Here is a 17,205-nt window from a genome sequence, read left to right as displayed (position 1 = left end):
TGTGTGTATATACAAATTAGGTATAATTGATCAGGATTCCAACGTCTTTATTTCTGGGACCAGCTCTTAAGGTGTCAAGAAGTGAACTTTAAGAAATACCTATCAAAAAGTAAAGCATATGTTAAAAGGCAAACGAGATACCTAAGGCTCAGTATGAAAGATCCTGGGGAACCAGGATGGTATGATCTTTATAAAAGTTGACGTTTGGGAAATTTTCAAATTTACATAGGGGTCAGGAATGTAGATTCATAAAGGACCAAGAATCTATTGTAAAGTGATTCTGCTGTTACTTTTCTGAGCTCTAGTCCAAACCCTTAGCAGTGATATTCTGATTTTACAGATATTCATATTTTGTACATTTAACAGAGAATAAAAGTGGCTGCGGTATGGGTAAGAAAGCATCTAAGAAATTCACAACCAAACATGCTTTTCAGAGTTCTGATTGTTTGGGAGTGTCTGTGTTAAGTGGCTGTATATAGGACTCATTAACTTTGGAGGTAAAAATGTTTCTTTCCCCATTTAACATTCTCATCCCCCCCATCTCCTATTTTTATATTAAGACAGATGAAGGTATCCCTAAAGCTGTTTTCCTTTGACTCCTGCAATATGATATGGTAGTTTAGATTCTGCCACTTGTTCGCTGTGTGGCATTGGCTAAATTATTGATAACATATCTATGCTTTAGTTTCCTAACTCATTAAAGGGGAGAAATAATACCCATAGAGTTGTTAGGACAAAGAAACTTCTGACAGTGTGCTGTGAGACGTACTGCCTAGTAATAACAGATGCCAACAGCACATCACAGCGGGTGCAAGGCCACTTTCTTCACTTTCCTCTCCTCTGTACTATATTTGTTTTGGTAAGAAGGGAAGCTGTTTTCACTTTTACTTGTTACGTTTTTAAAGTGAACATAATAATGTGTGATTTAAGAGAAACCTGTACCAGAAGAAAAAAGGTAAGAACAAATGCATTGCTTCATTACTACATTATAATGAAAAGTATAAAATTGTGAAGTTACACATTTAGTACAGAATGAGCTATTCCAAATTTTAGCATGTATTAGAAATGTAAAGTTTTTTTGCTTGTGTTTTGTTTTAGTCATTTTTTAGTTTATTATATGAGTATTTTGCCTTTGGTTGTGTGTGTGTGTGTGTGTGTACGCACAGATGTGTGCGCACACACATGAGTCTGATAACTGTAGAGGCCAGAAGAGCTACATCTTCTCTAACCAATGTTATAGCCAATTGGAGCTGCCATGTGGGTATTGGGAACCAAACCTGGCTCACCTTAAATTCTAGCCCTGTCTCCAGCCCTCTGAAAATCTAAGTTTTAAATTACTCAGTATTATAATGTAGGCTAGGGCTATATAACATTGTACATGTATGGATTTAGACTGCCTGCATTTGCGTCTTGACTGACACAAATCAGTTCTGTTTGGGGCCTGTAACCTGACCTCTCTGTGCCTCAGTTTCTTTCCTTATCTTCAAGAGACAGGTAATACCAGTAGCCTCTTCATTAGGCCATTATAAGGGTTAAGTGAATACCTTTTAATAGTTTGAATTATAAAAATATGTGTAATCTATGTTTTGTTTTGCTCTAAGCCAGACACAGCGTTTGTCATCTATCACTCTGTCTTCAGTTTGTTGTCCCTGGTCCAGCATGCGGTAGACAATCACAGAAGGTCTTTCATGACCACTGTTGAGCAGGTCAATAAAACATACTAAGCTTGCTTGGGGCTTCAGTAATAGTCTCTGTTTCAGTTCCATCATGCGAGCAGGCTGAAGCAGATAATCTTATTATAATGGGAAGAGCATTTTCTCACCAAGGTTTTGTTAAAGTTAGAGCCTGAGGCTGTTTGACTCACCACTTTATTATTAACTGATCAGACTTGTGATGGTAAATTCTTTTAAACTGAGGCTAGATGGACGTGTGCCATATGAGTCACACTCCTCATCCAATTCTTAGGACTCACTGTCCACATTATAGTGCCTAGAAAAGAGAGAATTAGTTTATGTCAATTTTGACCTGCTCTCAACATGTGTTTCTGAAAGTTGCTCTGGCACGTATGATATAGGTCACCTAGCTGAGGCCCCAGTGCATGACTTCATGACTTAGTCATGACTAAGTTCCCCAAAAGGACAGATTTAATTTGTCAACAAGGAAAATAACATTTGCTATTATTTCTCTTGTTTTCACTGTTAAATAGGTATTGTCTGCTTTGTAATAGGATTCTTGACATTGAACCAAATGTCTAGTAATTTCTCCTCTTCTCTCATTTTGCTGCTTTAACACACAGTTTTTATATTGTAATGCTTAGTCTACTTAACTTAGATTATAATATTTCATTTTTGTGTATAATGTGACATTAATGAATTATGAGTTACTTCTTGTATTACTAGCTTTTAAAGTTTTTATTTTAAGTGTAATTATATAATTTTTCTTAGGCTATATCTTAGCTTTTGAAAAACATAATTTGTCATAGCTAATATATCTGTAGTGGTTTGTTTCATGTTCTTATTTTTGTTTTTGATGCTTCTCAAATAGTATATTGTTGAGAAAATAGCAGTAGAATGACACAGAAATTAAGTAGTTTAAAGATAGAAATGTGGTGAAGTATAAAATGACTGCTTATTGTGATAATCAGTTCATGTTTTAAAATTTCCTCACTGTTTGGGTCATTACTCCTTTCACTTACTGGCACAGACTCTGGTTTTCCTTGTTTATTATTTTGTTTGTTTGTTGAGCTCAAGGGCCTGAGCATACCCTGCACATGCTTTGCAAATTACGAGTCATGTTCCTAACCTCAGCAGAATTTTGTACTCTACACTCTTTATTAAATCTAAACTTTGACAGTGGATGCATTAGCTATTTTTGTCATTGCTATGACAAAGTACCTAAAAAGGCAAGCTAAGAAAGGAAGAATTAATTTTTTGATATACTAAATATTTAATGTTTAAATCATGACAGTTAACACATCTATCATATGATGCTTTATTTTTGTTATAGACACAATATTATAGATGTCATTTCTTTGCAGTTTAACATGTACTTTAATGGATATTATCACCAAATGGTGTCAGAGTTCTCCAGACTTTAACTAAAAAGTTATAACTGTTAACATTTTTCCAATACCCCAAACCTATAGCCACCTCCATCCTACTCTTGGCTTCTATAAATCTAATGTTTTAGAACCCATGCATGAGGTAATAGATTTTTCAGTGCTTTTCTTTCTATGTCTGTATTATTTTACTTAGCAAGGTAATGTTACTGGGTCCATCGTGTTCTAGCAAGTGGTTATTTCCTTCTTTAGGAATTAGTGGTATTTCCTTTTGTGTATCTATATATATTTTCTTCATCCATTCTTCAATTATTAATTCAAATGAATTCCATGCCTTGGCACTCATTTGTCAATTTCAGCCAGGGAACAGGACAGGAGCCTACCACACAGGGCCTCTGAAAGACTACCCAGCAGGGTATCAAAGCAGATGCTGAGACTCATAGCCAAACTTTGGGCAGAGTACACAGAATCTTATGAAAGAAGGCGGGGATAGTAAGACCTGGAGAGGAGAGGAGCTCCACAAGGAGAGCAACAGAACCAAAATAGCTGGGCCCAGGGGTCTTTTCTGAGACTGATTCTCCAACCAAGGACCATACATGGAGATAACCTAGAACCCCTGCACAGATGTAGCCCATGGCAGCTCAGTGTCCAAGTGGGTTCCATAGTAACAGGAACAGGGGCTGTCTCTGACATGAACTCAGTGGCTGGCTCTTTGATCACCTTCCCCTGACGGGGGCCAGCCTTACCAGGCCACAGAGGAAGACAATGCAGTCAGTACTGATGAGACCTGATAGGCTGAGGCCAGATGGAAGGGAAGGAGGACCTCCTCTATCAGTGGACTTGTGGAGGGGCATGGGAGGATAAGGAGAAGGAAGGATGGGATTGGGAGGGGACGTGGGAAACGGTTACAGCTGGGATACAAAGCAAATAAATTATAGTAAATAAAAAATAAATAAATTTTTAAAAATTCTAAAGAATAAGAACTAAAAATATGACAAATGATGTAGAAACTCTAGGGAAAAGTTTTTACAATGGTTAATGCAATGGTTTATTGAATATATATCATTAAAGAAAGATAGAAAAAAACAAGTTAGAAAATGGGATTATATCAAAGAGCCAACAGAGAGAGTGAAGAGACAATATCCGGAATAAAAGAAGATATTTAAAATCACGTATTTGGTAAGGAGCTAGTACTTAAAATATAGGCCTGCAATTGACAAATGAGTGCCAAGGAAGAATTTATTTATTCTTACGGTTTGAGGGCACACGTACGTCCACAGCAGCAGGAGCACGAAGCAGCTGGGTATATTGTCTAGGTAGTTAGGCAGCAAGGAGAAATGAGTATTTATGCTTAGTTTACTTTCTCTTTGTGTCCTTTTTATTCTCATGAGCTCATGAGATGGTGCTACCCGTATTCAGGATGGGTCTTCCTTTGTTAGTTAAATGTCTCTAGAATGCCCTTACACACATAACCAGAAGTGTGTCTCCTAGGTAATTCCAAATCTGACCAGTTTGACTGTAAAAATCAACCATCACACCTAGTAACGTCTGAAGAGCTTCAGTTATGGTTCTCAGTCAAGCTTTGCATTATGGATAACCTTGCCCTAGACACTGTGGCTTAGAGCTTCCAGTTTTAGAGGCTTTACTGACTTTCATCTAGCTGTTTCCAGAATTAATTAACACTTTCCTTTCCCATTGCGATACCTCCTGACTGTTACCAGGACTAGTGCTTTTCATATGCCAAGGTGTTTCTGTTATTCCTGTCTTACCTTGTACTTCTAATGTTCATTTTACCTGTCATTCTGATTTATATATGCATTAACTCATAAAGCAAACAAAAAAATATAGCAATTATAAGAAATTGTTTCTAGAAAAATTATATTAGAAGTTTCAGGAAAACTGTTAAAATGTCAGAAATGTTAGTAAAGATAAAATTGTTAAGTACTCTAACAGTGTTTGTGAGCCACCATGTGGGTACTGGGAACCAAACCCAGATCCTCTGAAAGAGGAACCAATGCTCTTAACTGCTGAATTGTCTCTCCAGCCCCATTTGTTTTTATTTTAAAGATAATCACTATGCATATTTGTGCTATTTATGCAAGAAAGTATTGGAACTCATATTCCAGTGAAAAAGGCCCAGACTTTGCATCAAAAGTGTACTTAATAAATTTATACTTACACTTTAAGTAGATTGTTTAATGTGTGTATAACTTAAATATTTTCCTTATGGTCTTCACCATTTCTAACAATGAGCCTGCCTCTGTCAAGATAAGAAGAGGCTGCTTTTGTTTATTGTCTTCATGCTGTTCAGGGTTCCTGATTATTGGGTGGATCTTGAGAAAAGCCACATTAATGTGGACTAGACATATAAATGTGGTCTTGTCCATACGTGACTTAGGTCTAAGTTTAGTCATAAGTGGAGATTTGTGTTTAGAAACACCATTTCCACACAGAGTCTAAATACCCTGTCAGTAGGGAAAGAATCAGGTGCATGTCTGAGTTGAAATTTGTCTCAAAGGAAGCTTGCAGAAGCTGATACCCGGGACTCTAGTCAGACATCCATGGTGTAGGTTCTAGCATCCGGACATCTGTACTGTATAACTATTCACACGACATTCATAGTCAGATTTTTTATTATATTTTATAAAATGTGCATAAGAGCAACCGTCTACTAAGAAAAGGTTTAAACAAGCCATGTACCAAGTGCCTAGCATTGTTTAGCACATGGAGAATCCTGTGTGTTACCTGTGCTTATACCATTACTATATGACCAAAGTTAGACAAAGAAAGCTTAAGTGTTTGTTTTTTTTTTTTTTTTTTTTTTTTTAGTGGCTGGTTTCAAATTTGCTTTGTAGTGCTGGCTGGCCTCAAGTTCTGTCCTCCTGCATCAGCCTCCTGTGCGCTGTAAATGTCCCACCATGCCCACTTCTGCCGCCAGTTTTATGAACGCTGATTTTATTGTTCTTCTCTTTAGCTTTTGTTGTCCCATAGTTCAGTATAACTTTACTCTGTGCATCCAGCGAGATCCATTAGTGAAAGGACAGAACGTGTGAGACAGTGTCTAAAGTTAGACATTTGAGATTGGCTTTTTAGCTTCCATTTTCTTTACTGTGTTATGCAACATGACTTTTATCTCCATTCTCCTAGATTTCCCTCCACGTCTTAAAAATGTAACAGTGAACAGAGCACTGTGTTTATTCAGTTCAAAATCCAGGAGATTTCATGGAAACCCCAAGAATAGATCTAAGCCAAATTAGTACCTACACTTTGCATGTCACCCCTTTCATTATCATGCTACCCAGTATTCCGTGCTTTTATAAAGTGGAATGCTCCTAACTCCAAACCAGCTTCCCTGGCATAGTGCTCATCTTGTCCCCCTGGCTACCTTTCTCCCATGGTTTACTTTCTAGCAGAGAAAGCAACCTAACCTCAGACCTTGTTTTTCTGAGGAATTAATCATTGACTACTCCTTTTTTCTGTTGTCTGCTAAGATGATACCAGAGCTTTAGAGACTGAGAAGCAGCTTGCCTTTTTACAAAACTGGTAATTTCTGACTAATATCCTAAGATCAGAGAAATGTGATTCAGGGTTAGAATTACTGAGTGTTCTTTGGTGTGAATTTTCCTATTGTAAGAGTAGTAACAACTGCACATTCCAAAAACAAGCCAAAAAGTTACTGGCATTCACACTTAATCCTTAGAAATGTCTCCATAATCATTTTTGCCCACAGGACAGGCTAGCTTTTTGTTTTGTTTTATTTTGTTTTTTGTTTTTTGAGACAGGGCTTCGCTGTGTAGCCTTGGCTGTCCTGGACTCACTTTGTAGACCAGTCTGGTCTCAAACTCACAGAGATCCACCTGCATCTGCCTCCCCTAGTGCGGAATTACAATAGCATTTACTTTTAATATAATTGACACATAATAGTTGTATGTATTTTTAAGATACACTGTAATAGTTCACTGCTCACTGCTTATATGATGTGTGACGATCAAATCAGCGTTATCTATAACCCACTTATCATTACCTAACACTCAAAAGCCTACTACTTTGAAACACAGGTGTAATTAGTTATCCTTTTAACCTCTCTCTGCATGCACACGTGCGTATGAGTGAGTGTGTACATTTGGGCGTGCCTGTGTGTGTGTGTGTGTGTGTGTGTGTGTGTTATGTGTGCAAGTGCACTTCCTTCTGCAAGCATGTGTGGAGGCCAGATGTTGACACTGAAATTATAGTCCTCATTTGTCCACTTTATTTTTAAAAGCATAGTCACTGACTGAGTCTGGAACTCATCATTCTGACTAGACTGACTGGCCAGAGACCCTGGAATCCACGTATCTCTGTTTCTAGGAGCTAGGAATTTAGGTGTAGAACACCACGCCCAGGTTTGTGATGTTGGTACGGAGGGTCTGTGCTCAGAACCTCCTGCTTGCAGCCAGCACTCTACCACTAAACCCTCTCCCTGGTCTCTAGTTTACCTTATTTTTAGCCAATTTTATTCTAGTACTGGCACAGTGTTCATGCTTATGCAAATTGTAGCACTTTCTACCTTCACACTGAATAATTAAGGTCTTCAGATAACTTACAGCTTTGGAGAAAAAAAGCTGTTTAGAGCAGCCAGTAAATGACACCTGCCCATCGCGTACATTGTTACTATTCAAGTCTTTTTCTCTCTCAAGTCTAAGGAAATCTATTTCTCCAAGAAATTTTGTGTAATTTTACCTAGTTAGTACATTGTGAGGCAGTATTAGTTACCAGTGCAAAAGGGCAAACAGCAGTGTGGCTGCATTCTGTATGACTCCGAGTTCTGCCCTGAGCTTATCTGATAGCCTTGTCTTTTAAGAGCTTATACACTGGTGAAGTTTGGTTGTTCTTATGTAGTAATAGACATGTAGAGCTTATATTTCAGATTTATGATCCCAGGATCTTAGGTTCTAATATATAACTTAACATGCTTTTAAATCAGTGCTAAAATGTTCAACAATGATTTTTTTTTTTTTTTTTTAGCTTTCTTATACGATAAACAAATTTCCTCCAACATTCTGTGCCATAGAAGGCAATTTGTACTGGTACACTTGCTGTAGTATATATTCTTCTAAAAATGATTTTTTTATTCATGAAATGCCATTTCCCTGTTTAGAGCAAAGATAGAGAGGCAGGAAGAACTGAGCAGATTACCTTTTGCAGTTAGATGTTGCAACTCATCTTCACTAGGGCCAAACACTGACCAGCACCCTAAAAACTACTGAGTATCTTTCCATGGTTCTCCTTTGCTTGTCAACACACCACCACCGCTGTCATCCTCATTATACACAATAAAATGTGTAGTGTTGAGCCCATCGTAATGTAAGGCATTATGTTGATTTTACAAATATTAATTCATTTAAATCTTTGTGATGACCTTGAGAAGTGGTATCTATTACATGTGCCATTAGTAAGTAATGAATCCCACACCCACATTTCAGTTTCTGGTCCAGGGATAGCTCAGTCTGTGGCCTTGGGTGATACTGTATAGCTTTAAATATTAATGTCTTCTTTTTTTAGCCACATCCATCTTTTAATTTATTTACCCTTTAAATGTAATTCTTATAATGGAAAGAGACTTTATGCCTCACATTTTTAAGATAAGAAATCTAAAAAAGTTTAATAATATATTGAAAATCACACAATAATAGGCCTTATATTGTCTCACCACCAAGTATATGTGCTTGTCATCAATAGGGCCTACATATTCCTTATAAAAGTCATGTGCTTCAGGGCTAAGGGGATGGATCAACAGATAAAGTAAGAACCTGATTTCTTTAATACCTGTGTAAAACTGAGCGCTGCAGTGCATGCCTGTAATCCCCATGCTGGGAAATTGGAGACCATAAGGTCCCTGGAGCTTGCAGTCAGCCAGCATTGCCAAATGAATGGATTCCGGGTTCACTGAGAGAACCTGTCTCCAGCAATCAGGTGGGAAGCAAATGAGAAAAACACCAACATAAGCTTCTGGTTTACACACATATGTGCACACAAATGAGTCCCTACATGTATACACACAGACACACACACACATACACACACATGCACACATAGGCATGTATTTGAGGAAGTCAATTGTTTTTAGATATAGACATTAATATTTTATATAAATCAGTAGGAAAGCCATATGCTATAAAACTTTAACCAGGAGGTAGGCTCTCTGATGGTTTTTAGGTACACTACTTTTTTTTTCTGCTCTTAGCATTCTGTATTTTCCTCTACAGAAATTTGCCTTTTGCTTTGTCATGTGATATACACATAAAAATTTACATCTGATTTCACCTTGCAATGATGATTCCTGTTTAACTTAGTCAAAGTCCCATTAACTTCGATATTTAATTTCTGTTAGACTGTCTTAAAAGGCTTTGCAGTCATTTTTAGCAGCTTTTTTTTTTTTTGGTACAATGTTGTCTCCATATTTTTTACTTAACATGTTTTGTCTAATCGTTGTATGTAGTACATTCTTTTGTGTGGCACAACGCAATTGCATGAAAAAAATAAATTGATAAGAATGTACTCTTGAGTTACCTTGATTACAGTTTAGAATCACCAGTCTTCTTCAGATTTAGTTAAAGGTGAAGGACATGGACAGATCTTTTATACCTCCAGAAATCTTTAAGTAAATAAAAGCTAGTTAATTTAGTCGACAGATAATACACTGTTTGATACTTGGCGCAATTATAGGCACTACTGGAGGATACAACAGTATATAAAACAGGTAAATCTGTCTCTCATCAGACACGTACTTGAATGAGAAACAGAAGATGCAAGTTGAAATACCATAAGAGGCTCGTACCACTGCGACCTCCTAACTAATCTCAGACTTGCCTTCCACAGCAAACAACTGTTTTTGGACACTGAACTGTTGACAGCATGGTTACGTACTCACTGAGTGAGCGGGTGGGTAGGCAAGGTCAAGAACTAGGTGAACCCTGGCTTCTTGCCTGAATATATTCTGTGGGGAAATCTAAGAGTGACAGTCCTGCTGAGCTGAGGGAACAAAGACCAGAGAAAAGTGTTAGAGCAAATACCTCAAGGGACTCTGGGGCTCTAAAATAACAGTGGCAGGTACACTACACAGCAAAGTAGCATTAAAGCTGGGCATGGCGGCATACACTGTAATCTGAGCGCTTAGAAGGATGATGTGAGAGAACTGTAAGCTCAAGGCCAGGCTGGGCTGTACAGAAATAATTTGTCGCAATAAAGAAAAAGAGAAAAAAGAAGCTTCATGCTAAACATCTGTGTCAAGTGAAAAAAAATCTGTTCTGTTACATTAAGTCACCATGGTGATAAGATGATCATGTTATTTCAGTTCTTACCTACCCAGGCCAAGACAAGAGGAAACATACTGTACTATAACTGAGTTGATAGGTCTTTGGACTAGAAATATACTTTCATAAACACAAAAGGTAGAAGTGAACTTGACAGACGTCAGTCTTTCTCAGATAATCTGAATACACCATTTTATTGAGATGAAAAATTTTGCTACTTCCATGTAAATCTGGTATGAGATCCAGTTCCTCCTGGACTTTGAAGGGACTGCTTTGATTCACCTGCTTCTGTTCCCATTCCTAGCTCTCTGGCACTTCATTCTTCTTCCCATCTTCTGAAATCAAACACTTTTTTTAAATCTGTCTTTTATTTTCTCTCATTGTTATAGGAAGCAGGTGTTCTTTCTGTATGAGCTTTGGTGAGTGACCAATAAGGCTTCTTCACATTTTCAGATATTTCTAATCCTAGCACATTTTAGAAACTGAATTTGAGAGCTCACCAATCAATCTAATGCCTTCAAGAATAATCTCAATTTAACAAAGTGACATTTGCTTTTCTGTATTGATTGGAACATGTAAAACACATGTTGTCTCTGAATTCTCATCCTCACTTTTGACTGCTTACTGTGCCATCAGTTGAAATAGACTATTAAAGCTATGTAAAACTGTACTCGCTTTCCTGCAAGATGACAAGCAAAAATACCAGTGTGCTGCTCTGCTTAAACAAAAGACTGCCTTGCTCAAATGTTTGCCTGTGGGGAAAGTTCCCTAAAGTGCTAATTTATATCCCCCATTTATACCTGACATTTCCTAATTTCCTTACCTAATCCGTATCCCAATCAAGACTCTAATATGTTATTCTTACTATCTGAAAATATTTTATCAGTTGTATCCTTCATATTAGGTACCAATTTTTGTTGCTGTTGTTTCTGCCGTCCTGGATCAAACTAGGGCTTTGTATATGCTAGACAGTCACTCTACCAAGAACTACATACCCATATTTTTAGTCATTTTTAGGGGATTGAGGTACCAATTTAAATGCAGTTGCCTATAAATGTTTTCTTTATAACTGTCTCAGTCAAAGTTTTATTGCTATAAAGAGACACCATGAGCAGGGCAACTCTTACAAGAGAAAACATTTATTTGGGGCTGGCTTATGGTTGAGAGGTGTAGTCAGTTATTGCCATGGTCAGAAGCATGGCAGTGTACCGGCAGACATGGTGCTGGAGAAATGGCTGAAAGTGCTGCATCTGATCAGCAGACAGCAGGAAGAGAGAGTGAGTCACTGAGCCTCGCTTAATTCTGTAAGAAAATTATCATCAATAGGTGTAATGGTGGAAAACAACATTTTTTTAAACTTTAGGGTCCAGGGCTGTAGCTCAGTGGTGACAGTACTCTGGATTTAATCCACAATACAACAAAAAATTTTAAAAGGGAATGGAAAATGAATTTTACTTGGCAAGCCTTTGTGTTGCAGAGTGTGGTATCAAATCCATTTCCTATTTACTGTCATTTTAGCCATATGTACTTCCGTTTTTCTAGGTTAGTTGTTACTGTCTCAACCTATTCCTTAATTTTCTAAAAATGTTTTTTCAATATCTAAAATATTGTGGCACTTTTATTTCATATTTAATACAAATTTTCATTTCATAAGATGGATATTATTGTTTTGATTTTATGTTTCTTCTGTAGGCAAAAGATTCAAGTCTTCATGTCTTTCAATCTTCTATTTCACAGACAAATAGGTTTTACCTTTTAAATTTAATTTTATTTGTATGTTTATTTATAACAAATTATTCACTTTTTATCCCCACTGTAGCCCCCTCCCTCGCCTCCTCCCAGTCTCCCCTATCCTCCCTCATCCCCCCCATGCCCCTTTCCCTAGTTCCCTGATAGGGGAAGACCCCCTCCCCTTCTGTCTGACCCTAGCTTAACAGGTTTCATCAAGGCTGGCTCTATCATTTTCCTCTGTGGCCTGGCAAGGCTGTATTCCCCAATCCCGGGGAGGTGATCAAAGAGCCAGCCAATGAGTTCATGTCAGAGACAGCCCCTGTATACCTTAGGGAACCCACTTGGAAACTGAGCAGCCAAAGGGCTTCCTCTGAACAGGTGTTCTAGGTCCTCTCCATGCATGGTCCTTGGTTGGAATATTGGTCCCTGCAGGCCCCCTAGATTCAGGTATTTTGGCTCTCCTGTGGAGTTCTTAACTCCTCCAGGTCTTTCTATCTCTCCCTTCTTTCATAAGATCCCCTGCACTCTGCCCAAAGTTTGGCTATGAGTTTCAGCATCTGCTTTGATACCCTGCTGGGTAGAGCCTTTCAGAGACGCTCTGTGGTAGGTTTCTGTCCTGTTCCCTGTTTTCTCCCTCTTCCAGTGTCCGTCCCATTTGCCTTTCTGAGTGAGGATTGATCATCTTAACCAGGGTCATCCTTCTTGCTTAGCTTCTTTAGGTGTACAGAGTTTAGTATGTTTATCCTACATTATATATCTAACATCCACTTATAAGTGAGCATGTACCATGTGTGGCTTTCTGCTTCTGGGATACCTTACTCAGGTTGATCTTTTCTGTTTTCCACCATTTGCCTGCCAATTTCACGAGGGGCCTCTAGATGGTTTCCAGATTCTGGTTATTACAAATAGAGCTGCTATGAACATGGTTGAGCAAATGTCCTTATTGAATGGTGGGGCATCTTTTGGATAGCTGGATACACCTAGGAGTGGTATAGCTGGATCTTAAGGTAGCACTATTCCTACTTTCCTGAGGAAGTGCCAGATTGATTTCCAATGTGGTTGTACAAGGTTACATTCCTACCAGCAACGGAGGTGGATTCCCCTTTCTCCACAACCTCTCCAGCATGCATCATCCCTCAAGTTTTACATCTTAGCCATTCTGATGGGTGAGAGATGAAATCTCAGGGTCATTTTGATTTGCATTTCCCAAATGACTAAGGATGTTGAGCATTTCTTTAAGTGTTTCTCTGCCATTCAATATTCCTCTGTTGAGAATTCTCTGTTTAGCTCTGTACCCCATTTCTTAATTGGATGACTTGGTTTGTTGGTGGTTGACCTCTTCAGTTCTTTCTATCTGCTGGGTATTAGGCTTCTGTCACCTGTAGGGTTGGTGAACTTTTCCCAGTCTGTAGGCTGTTGTTTTGTTCTGAAAATGTTTTAAAGATGTGTATTTCTAATTTTATACTCATTCAGCTAGTGTAATCTTGCCAGCTCATCTAGGATAGAGGTACTGTAGTGAACTCAGAGTCGCTGATGGGTAACCTATGCACAGGGCTTTTAGCACTAGGAAAAGCAGAGGGTGGAAATCCTAAGCCAGATTTTTAGATTTCAAATCCTTCACTGAAAAAAGAAATAATTCGCTGTTCATCTTTTCATGTTCTGCTGTTGTGTTATTCTTCCTCTCCATGCTGTATGTTGAAATCTTGCTTATTTTCCATAACTAAAGCCTTCACTGTTCCATGTCTCAGTAATTTATAGGTGAGCTGTCATCATATATAAGCACCATAATAACTATTTTTCATGATTAGAATTTGTTGAGACTCAACAGTTCTATGACTGAGAAAACTGAGGCTTTCTAAATATCCAGCTTCTTACTAGTAAGCTCTTCTTACTAGTAAGTAAAACCTAGACCTTTCAAATGATTATGCTCCTTAAATCCATATGCATTTTCTCTTCCCGACACCGCTAAACTTAGATTTTTTTTAATAGCACAAAAATTGAGTTCTTAATGTTGGCTCAAGTTACTTCTCAGAGCAATAGTTTCCTGTCATTACTTAAACCACAACAAATATCTGACTTGAGTTCAGGTTTATTTTTACCCATCCAGCATTGTTTTCATTAGTTGGTTTTGGTTTTAGTTTTGATCAGGGAAACACCTTTGATGTACAGACCTAATACTCATTAGAATCATGTTAGTTGGCTCTTCCTCCCCCGCCCCCCCCCCCCGGAGAAATCTATGTAAATGCAGGGCTCTCAAGCTCTGTCTTTGACTTGTCCTTTTATGGCCTTTACCTTGCATTGTTGTGCCTGATGGAATCCTGTCCTCTCTGTGACTGTACTTACTGTGTCTCACTGACTTACAGATAACACTAGCTCTTAACTACTTGATCATTATTATCATACAGAAATATTTAGCCAGATATAGTAGCACACACCTGCCACCCCAGAGCTGTGATGACAGAGGCAGGAGCATCACTGCAGGTCTGAGGTCAGCCTAATCGACATGGCAAGTCCTAGGCCAGTGAGGGCAACAGAATGAGACCCTGACTCAAACAAGTCATTCAACCTCATTATTAGACAGGTGAGGTAGTGATGAAGGTAGATAGTAGAATTAATTAAATATCTCCTGAGTAAAGGTACAGAGAAAAAAACAGATGAGCTTTAAAGGGAACCTAAGCTTTGATTCCCGAGAAGGAAAACAAGTCAGAATGGCATTGAGCTCCACAGATATGATGCCTCCATTTTCTGGTAAAATAAATATTTTAGAAATATTAAAATTGTTTAATATTTAATATAAAAATTGTTTAATATTTAATATAAAAAAGGTTGTTTTTTTTTTCCATGTCCATAAACAATGCAAATTCTGTGTCTACTAGTGCCCACATTACCTTTAGCCCTCAGCCATTGCCATTGTCCTTTCTCTGTATCCTCTATGGCCCTGGCCTCTCTTCCTGACTCCCTCTCACAATTCTCAGATATGCGTGCTTTATTTCCTTCAGGTTCTCCTCCTGTTCTCGGCTTCTTTCTTACATCTCTGCTCTAAGGTGCTGGTCCCCGTTCATTACTCAAAAGATGTATCATAAAATTATTCTTAAAATTATATATATATATCCCCTTGACCAGGGACTTGTACTATCGTTGTCAGAACTCAGCAGGTGTGGTGATTATTCCAAAGTTAGGACTGTGACTTAATAAAAGCCTAGAGAAGGACTGAAGAGTTTGAAGAATAAAATTATTGGGGCTGAAGAGATGGCTCAGCAGTTAAGAGTTTATTCTGTAGTCATGAGAACCAGATATGCCTTTAATCCTAATCGAATAGCTCTAATGCCCTTTACTGGCCTCTGCCACGTGTGCATAACACATACTCACACATGCACATATGCACATAATTTCTTTTTTACAAAGCAATGCTAAAGCAAATGTTTGTTATTTTTATTTTTTAATCAGTTGGAGAGAACATAATGAGATTTGGATATTTCATATATATATGTATATATTCATTTCTGATAGTGATTTTTTTTAAAAGCAGGCTTACATATTTCAGTCTTAGCATAGAAAAAAATTTTGCTATACTGAAGCTTACTTTTATGTAAGAACCATTCTATTAGATCTATGAGTGTCTGGCCTAGAGGCAATGACAGGCCTTAGGTTGTATTTTTCACATGTACCTATTGCTTATGTGCATACACTAAGATTTAAATTTGATTTTGCTGTAACTTTTGAAATTTAAAAATATCTTTAATTCTTTCATATTGATAGTTTTTAATCTTCCAAAAATAACAAAGGAGAATGTAGCCATTTTAATGATAATGAGCTTTTTCAGTGACTTTTTATAACATCTTCTAGGATTAACTTTGACTCTCTTGGGGATTCATAGTCGGTGAGGGTTTTGAAGAACATGCACAGAAACTTCTGAAAAGCAGTAATAATCCTACACATTCACACATTTTAGACTCCTGTAGCTACAGGGATAAGCAGGCAAATAAATTCCACATCCAACTGATAGTTTATAGTGCTAGTGCTATGCTAAGCACTTTTACCTTACTAGAGTTTAATATAATTCTGTTTGAAAAATGTCGAAAGTAATCCATCTAATTTTAACTTTTAAGATATTTAACTGATTTTTTAAAAAGGATGCTTAACTGAGTATTTGAATGTAAGTCGATAATGCACCTTAACCCGCACCTCCCCCCCGCCTCAAGTCATGAAATAACATTTATATGCCCAGCTGGACAAAGTTTGGCAGATGAAGTTTTTGGGATTATTTTTGTGATTTGAAATAATTGAAAACACACCTATAATCCAAGTATTTGGGATCTTGATGTAGGGGCTAGTATGGGCTATAATAGTAAGAGCCTATTGCCACTAGTCTGAGTATGAATGTTCAGTAATTATAGCTTCAAGTTTATGAATATACTAATATAATTTTGAATGATTTTTATGGTACAGAGTGTTCTATAGGTTTCATGATTAAATTTGTAACTAAGACATATTTTTAGCAATCAGTGTCAAGTTGTTTTGGCCTACTTTGTATTTTCATTTCCTAGCATTGTTGACTTCTTACATTAATGGCCAAACAGCAAAATGATTGATTTCCTTATTACACTACATCAGTATTTAATCACACTTTTATCATGAGTAGTTTTTTCTAGATAAAGAAAACTTTTTATTATGGTGTAATTAAACCTTAAAACTTCTTTCAGTATTTTCCTTAGTTGATACTTTTATTTGAAGGCATAGAAAGCCAAAGAAAGTCCTTTCTTAATAAAGAGAAACAACCAGAGGTGGTAGACAATTACAATTTATGCTTAAGAGTGTTGATATTAGACTTTTGCTTTTCCCATGTTCAGTGATTTTTAAATAAGACCCATCTCCTGTATAAGGAATGCAGTTATTTTTTTTTTTTCTGGCACAAAAAAGTAGGGTAACCTGATCTTAGTCTGACAGAGTGTGTCATTCATTTAAGTGCTTCCATCTGTTGCCTGCCGTTCCTTTTACTCATGACCCCTCTGTGTTTCTCTCTTTCCCTTTCCCCTTCCCTGTTCCTCTGTTCCTCTTTCCTTTTTCCTCACCTTTCTTCTTTTCTCTTTCCTCTCTCTTCCCTTCTCTCTCTCTCTTTCTTTT

The 17,205-nt window shown here is 37.5% G+C and overlaps 1 protein-coding gene across 11 annotated transcripts in view; it reads left to right on the top strand.

Annotated features, from left to right (window-relative positions):
- Positions 1-17,205, top strand: part of Tanc2 (tetratricopeptide repeat, ankyrin repeat and coiled-coil containing 2) — a 304,530-nt gene that overhangs the window by 114,066 nt on the left and 173,259 nt on the right. The gene's annotated exons all lie outside the window — the stretch shown is intronic.

Source organism: Meriones unguiculatus, chromosome 7, assembly GCF_030254825.1.
Source record: "Meriones unguiculatus strain TT.TT164.6M chromosome 7, Bangor_MerUng_6.1, whole genome shotgun sequence".
Lineage (NCBI taxonomy): Eukaryota > Metazoa > Chordata > Mammalia > Rodentia > Muridae > Meriones > Meriones unguiculatus.
Note: the sequence above shows the minus strand (reverse complement) of the source record. Positions and strands in the feature narration are given on the sequence as shown.